The sequence below is a fragment of the Cryptotermes secundus genome, unplaced genomic scaffold (assembly GCF_002891405.2).
Source record: "Cryptotermes secundus unplaced genomic scaffold, Csec_1.0 scaffold1558, whole genome shotgun sequence".
NCBI lineage: Eukaryota > Metazoa > Arthropoda > Insecta > Blattodea > Kalotermitidae > Cryptotermes > Cryptotermes secundus.
The window spans coordinates 35,052-43,057 of NW_019737427.1; the positions used below are offsets into that span (position 1 = coordinate 35,052).

Sequence of the window (8,006 nt, forward strand, 5' to 3'; positions counted from 1 at the left end):
AAAACAAAAAGATGCTTTATCGCCACTGCTTTTCAACTTTGCTTTAGAATATGCCATCAGCAAGGTCCAGGAAAACCAGGTGGGACTGAAATTAAATGGGAAACATCAGCTGTTGCTCTATGCTGATGATGTGAATCCACTGGGTGATAATATAGATACCATAAAAGAAAGAACTCAAACTGTAATTTACCCTAGTAAGGAAATTGTTCTAGAAGTAAACACAGAGAAAACTAAGTATATGTTGCTGTCTCATCATGACATAAAGATAGGTAACAGATGTTCTGAAAATGTGGCACAGTTCAGATATTTGGGAATGACGATAACAAATCAAAACCTGATTCAGGAGGAAATTAAGAGGAGATTGAACTCAGGTAATGCTTGCTACCGTTCAGTCCAGAATCTTTTGTCTTCTTGTCTGCTGTCTGAAAACAAAAAAATTAGAATACACAAAACCATAAATTTGCCTGTGATTCGGTATGTGTGTGAAACTTAGTCTCTGACATTACAGAAGGAACATTTGATTTGTTTCATTCAGGTCCATCACACTAACAATTATAAATACAAACCACTCCATCCAATGTGACATGTAAGTTTTTACTACACTAAAACTTATCTCCCTTACATGTTTCGGTCCTTACGAGCCATCTTCAGAGGGAACATCATTACAAACTGGAAACTACCATCACAATAGGTGTTTTGATTTAAAATACATNAAAAGTATCTAGATGTTATTTAAAAAAACCTTTATTGTCATTAGTTAAAATTTTTTTAAACCACGTAGGTTCATGTCCGTACTCCTATCGTCCTTGTATGGGGCAGATTTTGTGCCGCCTGTCTGTCTTGATGAGGAGGTTCTTGATGTCGTCCAGGGTTTGTTCGTGGCTTGCTGTGTTGTTTTCACTGTTTTCAGCTTTATGCGTACTGTGCATTATAGGATATAAGTGTATGTATTTTAAATCAAAACACCTATTGTGATGGTAGTTTCCAGTTTGTAATGCTGTTCCCTCTGAAGATGGCCCATAAGGACCGAAACATGTAAAGGAGATAAGTTTTAACGTAGTAAAACTTACATGTCACATTGAATGGAGTGGTTTGTATTTAGAAGGAACATAGACTGAGAGTGTTTGAGAATAGGGCGTTGAGGATAATATTTGGACCAAAGAGAGATGTAGAGACAGGAGGTTGGAGGAAACTGCATAATGAGAAGCTTCATAACTTTTACTCTTCTCCAGGTACAATTGGAATGATCAAGTCAAGGGATTGAGATTGGCAGGGCATGTAGCATGAGTGGGGGAGAAGAAGAATGCAGATAAGGTATTGGTGGGAAAGCCAGATGGAAAGAGACGACTGGGAAGACCAAGGCATAGGTGGGTGAACAATATTAAAATGGGTCATAGAAAGATAAGATGGGATGGTATGCATTGGATTGATCCGGCTCAGGATAGGGATCAGTGGAAGGCTCTTGTGAACATGGTAGGGAACCTTCAGGTTCCATAAAATGCTGGAAAATTCTTGAATAGCTGCATAATCGGCAGCTTCTCAAAAAGGGCTCCACTCCATGAGTGAGTGAGTGAGTAATACAGAGGGATTCTGTTAATGTAGGCTTGCATAGCAGGTTATGCCTTACCTTATTTAATTGCTCCGAAAGTGCAGTTAGTCAGCTGATCGGTAACAGGCCCAACCATCACAAAGTTTAAGCTCCTTATACTGTGCTTGCATGGCTTCACCTTATGATGGCCTGTCTTAGATTGCTGCTGGCTCTTGCCAGTACACTCATTCTTGGTTTTGAACTCATGTCCTAATTTATGTTTGTTCCAAGGCCAGTTGTATCTTTATTTACTTATGTTGTGACATGACCTTTGAAATCGGGGATAGTGTGTCAAGAACAGACGGCCATTGGTAGTCAACAGTCCCATAAACACATTTCCTTGGCAGCAAATATGTAACAATAGAGGAACTGTTTCAAGCGGTGCTTTTCTATGCTGTCCATGCCTAGAACCTAACCAGAGAGCTAGTTTTGAGTCAGTTGCCAACCAGCAAGGACGTAAACACGGAACTTGAGGAATATCCATTGTTAAGAGCCGCTACCTAGCATGACTAATGAATACGTAACAGAGTGAGCGACTTATTGTGTTCTTTAATCAGTTGTATGTTTTGTATATTAGTGAGAGTACTATAATCACTTGTATTTACGACTTATAGTCCTTCAGTAAATTTATCAATCCAAACTCCATGTCTAGTTGCTAACACGTGACAATATTTTCTATCACTCGCACAATTCCATTAAGAGAGGCGGCGCTGAATCTTTCTGATGACATAAACGAATTTTGTTGTCTGTAGCATATATCACGTGTCAACAGTGATGAGGACTCCATGAACAGTAGTAGTAGTAGTAGTAGTAGTAGTAGTAGTCTTTATTTCCATAAATCCAATACTAGAAATACGTTCAGAGGATGTGGAAAAGTCAAACAAAACACATAAATAAAAACAGTACAAGGTACCAAGTCAATATACAGATATGTTAAATAATACTACTGAGATCATAAAAACATAATTAGTACCAATTCAACACTTCCTATCAAAAATACTCAAAATACACTTCCAAATATATAAAAGAAACAACAATAAAATACAGCACAATGCTAATCATACAGATATAATAAAATAATACAACTAAAACCCAAGAAAATAACATGTATATATTGTGGCGTATTTTCTTTATGCAGAAACTGTTGAGCCACAGAGGCCGCGGGGCACGCGCGCAACGGGAGAGTTGCGGATTGTATCGGCGCGTTGTTAGGCGACAGTTCTGTGAACGCTTGGATAGCACAACAGAAAGTGCGAGTGACGTCACATATCCCCACCCAACCTGTCACTACGCAACGCTCGGTAAACACCCCTCCCCGGTAGGCCGTGACGTCACACAACAACAGAGTCCGTGCAGCGACCGTTGCTGTGTAATCGGTTGGTAAACATATTCCAACAATATACGCTGTTTTCTGTGTGGTCCGTGAGACAGACAAGTCAGTTGAAATATAGCAGCCGCCGAAGACAGTTGAAACCTGGAAGTGAATGTAGCAGAAGTAAATGAGACACTGAAATTGTGTGTGGATAAGAGGTCCCGGGTTCGATTTCCGGAGCCATCAGATTTTCTGACTAGTGGTGAGTTTGGAACGGGGTCCACTCAGCCTTGTGAGGGTAACTGAGTAGCTATGTCAAGAAAATAGCGGTTCCGGTCTAGAACACCGAAACTAACGGCCGTGTGGATTTTTTTATTATAGAAAAAATATTGTAAATACAAAAAAGGCCTAGGCATTGCCCATCCAGCCTTCTGTCGCACATTCTTATAAATAACTTATACTACAATAGCGGTTACCCAGCGATTCTTAATATAGATCTTAAGACCTAAAGGACCATGAACATCATTTGGAGGTATAGAGAAAAGACTAAGCGAGCGAAGACTACCTGAGGAAGCCGCAAAAAATACCGCGAAAGACAAATTTGACGCTAGGAACCCTTAAAGCGTAAAATCTCGAAGAATAAGAAGAAGAAGAATAATAACTACGCATCAGTACCTAGCAATTACTATCAATAGTCCCCGACGAAACCAACAAATGGCATTATTGATTGTCCAGTGCAAGCAGTACCTCAACAATATCAAATTAAATGATAACAAAGGACTAATATGCAGATTATGCATGATACAGAGCGTTTAGTGATCTTTGCTGCAAGCAAACGCAGTTATTCTTTCACATTTGTTATTACATATTGCACATATACAGGTTGAGTGTGAGAAAGCTTCCATTTGTTGTTTATATGTTGAAAATCATGCACTGCTAGTTCAGCGCTGACATGGCGTATTTCGCAGTGCGTCTGGGCCCGATTCCGATAGATCATTGCGTCGGTAACATAGAATCACCCAAAATGGAAACCTACTTATTATATTCCTTCTGGTGTCGAAGTAGATAGGAGAAGGACCTAGCATCTGTGCTCGACGAGAATGTACAGAAGATGCGACACGACCCGGAGGGACTTTTTAAAAAAGAACACATGCATACCTTCAGTATTATTAGATGGGTCCAGATTACTCGTAAGTGTATCTCAGATTCCAACATTGGGATTATCTTCACATCGAACGCATCATTTCCAGCGAGAGCAAATCGACATTCTTAATAACATGCGTTCCTCAGGAAGCAGCTATTGATTTCGTATTCCAATGCAACCCGACGGTTGTTTCCAATGTCTGGAATCGAATTCCCAGATTCTTGAAGGATTTTACCATGTCTAGACTCTTGTTCCTGCGCGTTAGATGTTCATTTATGAAAAGTCTCCCTCTTTTCCTAAAAACTATTTTATTGCCTTGTGTTTTAGTTATTTTTAAATCGTTTTCCGTTAACCATTGAACGATTATGAAGAAGGCCTCACTCCCTTCTCTCCTGTCCGTTGGTTCAACAACCATTTCGTATATGTACAAGTATGAATACCATATCTGCAGTTGTCATGTTCAAGAGCAGGGGTCTGAGCAGGTTACCTTGCAGGATCCCGCCTCTCTGACGGTACTGCTCGATATATTCATATGTATTTCCTTGTTACGATTTCGTTGTGTGCTGGAAACTCCATTTTTATGCCGTACAGTGTGTTCTTCGGGACTAACGTATCTTTTAATTTTCCAGCTATTTTCTATGCATGTAGAAGGTCGAAGGCCTTTCCGTCGTAAATGAGAACAACTCAGTTTTTCATTTTGAACTGCATAGATATGGAGCTAATTGTTTCTGTCTGAATCGTTGATTTACTTGCTCTGAGTCCAAGCTATTCATTTGGTGTGTACAACTTAAGTAACTCCACCGGCTTCTCTGTGGGAAGGTTCAAAAACACTTTAAGGCCTTATTTTTTAGAGGTCTTTCTTTGTAGGAGTCTGGATTACTCATGTTTCTTTTGCCTGTCTAATAGATTTAATCCTTGCCTTTCTCGAAGGTCTCGATATGCATGTGGTCTTCAGGCACTCTTTCATCATTTGTGTCCATATTTTCAATATTACATATTGTGACAATTTGAGGTGTTTACTGGATATCAAATCTTGGATTTCTGCTTTCTTGCTCTCCGTTTAGTCCAATTTTTCGTTACTTCTCGCCGCGTGAAAAGCCGGCTGTCGTGATTTCCATCGAGTAATGTGTTTCAAATTTCTTCTACTCTTTAGATGAATACTTCAATGTAAATAGAGAATGATGTAAAATTAAGTTATATTAATTTTTAAGCTAAAATTGCCTGTACTTATGTATGTAACCTTTTGACTTGTTCTGTATCCAAAGGTACTAACCTACTTAGGATTTATAGAATGTAAATAAATTCAGTTCAATTCAATTCAATTATTTCTTTGCTTTGGCGCTCCGTAAGTGTCTGTCCCAATCTGGCCTCACCGCTACTGCCATCTACTGTCAGCCACAACGGACGACTTTGCCGTATGCTACCGCAGATTGTTTTGTAATGCTTCTGTGAATTTACTGTACCCAGAGACCCGGAGACCCGGAATGCCCAGGATTGCAGGCGGTAGTTGCGTTGCTTCTGGCTTGTAGGTTATGTAACGTAGTTTTGGTGCATGTATATGTTAAGGTAAGTTTATTACGAGGTTTTATAATTGCAGTAGGTGTATATAAAAACCAGTTTTCGTTCATAGGTAAAGGTAAAGTTGTTCACCGCGTAATGAGGATGTATGAGGAGTGGAGGTATAGCTTCACAAGGTTAGGGATATAGAAATTATTTTTGTATTCATTGACACCAATTTCAGATAAAGCCCTAATTCAGAAGAGGTTGTAAGTGATCTTGTGTAGTTGTACCCTATTTTGGTCAAAGTTAGGGACAAGAGACATGAAAAAATGCCATGCCCCGACTTCCATATATCTTGATGTCACTTTTGCATGTGGTGTACAGTTCTGTCTAGAGGATAGAGGCAAAAGATTCTTTCAAAACATTGATATCCGTCTACCAAACTGCTCAGCATGACACCCTCTAAGACCATAATCTTCACAACCAAGAGAACATCATATCACAATTATGCGAGATTACTCTATATGCAGTAAAACCTGTCTGAAATGGAATCTCAAGGGTCCAGAACATTTTTACACGGAAGCCAGGTTTCTGTTTAAACAAGGTGTACTATAATAATTAAATGAGGACATGCACGTATTTGAGACAACATAAAACACCATACTCGTTAATTTATTCGCACTATAATCATTGAACACATGCAAGCATTATACTGAACAGAAAAAAATTGCAGTATTCACTTTTTATAATTTTCCAAAACTCAAGTAGAGTTTTTTGCACGCAGTGTACTCTGTTGGCTGCCAGACTGTCCACGAACACTTTAGCTTGAGAAATTACACTAAGCATGTCTGAATCACGCCGTTGTACGGTAAATTCCTGCAGTTCCTTTAAACTTCTGACATCATCTTGATAAGTCTTCACTCTGCACTTTTCTTCTTCTATCACAATGTCATTTTCCTCCTTTTCCTTCATTAAAAACTATGTGATGTCTTTTGTGAAAACTATCCAGCTATCAGTTAGATGTTTTGAATTCAGTCTTCTCCAGTTTTTCAGCGACCTTTTTAGCATATTCCTGTGCCATAGGACCTGACATGCAGTGCTTTTCTGCCCTGACACTGCCCAACCACGCCCACACTATTTCATTAACATCTTTGTTTGCAGTTTTCGTAAGTTCTCTTTTTATTTTTCCATTTACATAATTTTCCCAAAATTTCCGTTTTCTTCTTTAGAATCTCATACACTTGAGGTTTACCAACGTTAAACATATTCATTATCTGCTTAACATACAATTTATTTCACTCAGTTGCATGAATCACTTTTACTCTTGTGTTAGGATCAAGCACAAGTGATGCATTCTGGAAGACTGGAAATTTTCCATATAAAGGCTTATTTTGATTTCTGTTCCCACGTTAGACAGTTTCTGTTTAATCCAGGATAGTTAACATCTTTTTCAGCTCCAAAGTCACGAGGCCTGAAAATTCGTTTAGTAAAGGGTCTGTTTAAGACAGGTTTTATTGTATAGTAGTTATATTAAACCATCACCACAACAAATGTGTACTTGCTTTTAATGTTTACAATTAAACCTTTATTTTGCTACATGTTTCAGTCACATAGAACCATCATGAGGAAGTTAATATGGAATACATCTAATCATTGAATTAACTGCCTGATGATGGTTCTGTGTGACCAAAACATGGAGCAAAATAGTGCCGAAACATGTTATGAAATAACAAGTGAAATTGAGTGCACCAAAAGACGGACACTGCATACATATCATGGACTTATGTTTCTTATTTTCTTATATTTTGTTCTCCTTTCTGGTACACACACTTAGTTCATGCAGATTTATAATTCCATGTTGTATGTTAATTTTTAAGTCATTTGGTTTCTGGTGCAAATCCCAGTGGCATTGTTCTCAAATACCGCAGCATTATGAGTTAGCAGTTGACGAGTCTTCAGTGTGAAGAAACTTTGGAGCTAGAAGTTGGTATACATTGCTTAAATTTTATGGGTCAGGCATATAATTTTGTTTTAAATTTCTTCATATTGAGGTATTTATTGTTTTTGTGTTTTTGGTAATTGGGAAATTGTGGAGCTTTCATAAAAGAAGATAAAGGTTATGTATTTTTGTTATAATTTTGTGATTTGAGTTAGGGTGTTTGCTTTTGGTGTTGGGATGGCTTTTATTATAGGTGGTGAATATAGATTTTTAAGTTTAAGGTCTTTCATTCTGGTCCGTCACATTAACCAATTAACAATCAAGTTCCTTCCGTCAAATGTGACACTTTTTTAAGTTTTCCACCTCGTCAACACCTGCCTTACATGTTTCGGCTCACCACGGAGCCATCATCAGAGGCATTTATAGTAGAAAAAGAAATCACCAACACACAAAACTTCACTTTGTCCAAGATAGCCACTTTCCAGTTAATTAAAATAATTACAAATAGTTAAAATTACCCAGA

The 8,006-nt window shown here is 38.3% G+C and overlaps 1 protein-coding gene across 1 annotated transcript in view; it reads left to right on the plus strand.

Moving 5' to 3' along the window:
* Positions 1 to 5,503: 5,503 nt before the first annotated feature.
* The window catches only part of LOC111870444 (coiled-coil domain-containing protein 130 homolog), an 18,312-nt gene continuing 15,809 nt past the window's right edge, over positions 5,504 to 8,006 (plus strand). Inside the window, exon 1 of the mRNA XM_023862747.2 lies at positions 5,504 to 5,610. The gene's annotated coding sequence lies outside the window, so the exon portion shown is untranslated. The remainder of the gene's footprint in view (positions 5,611 to 8,006) is intronic.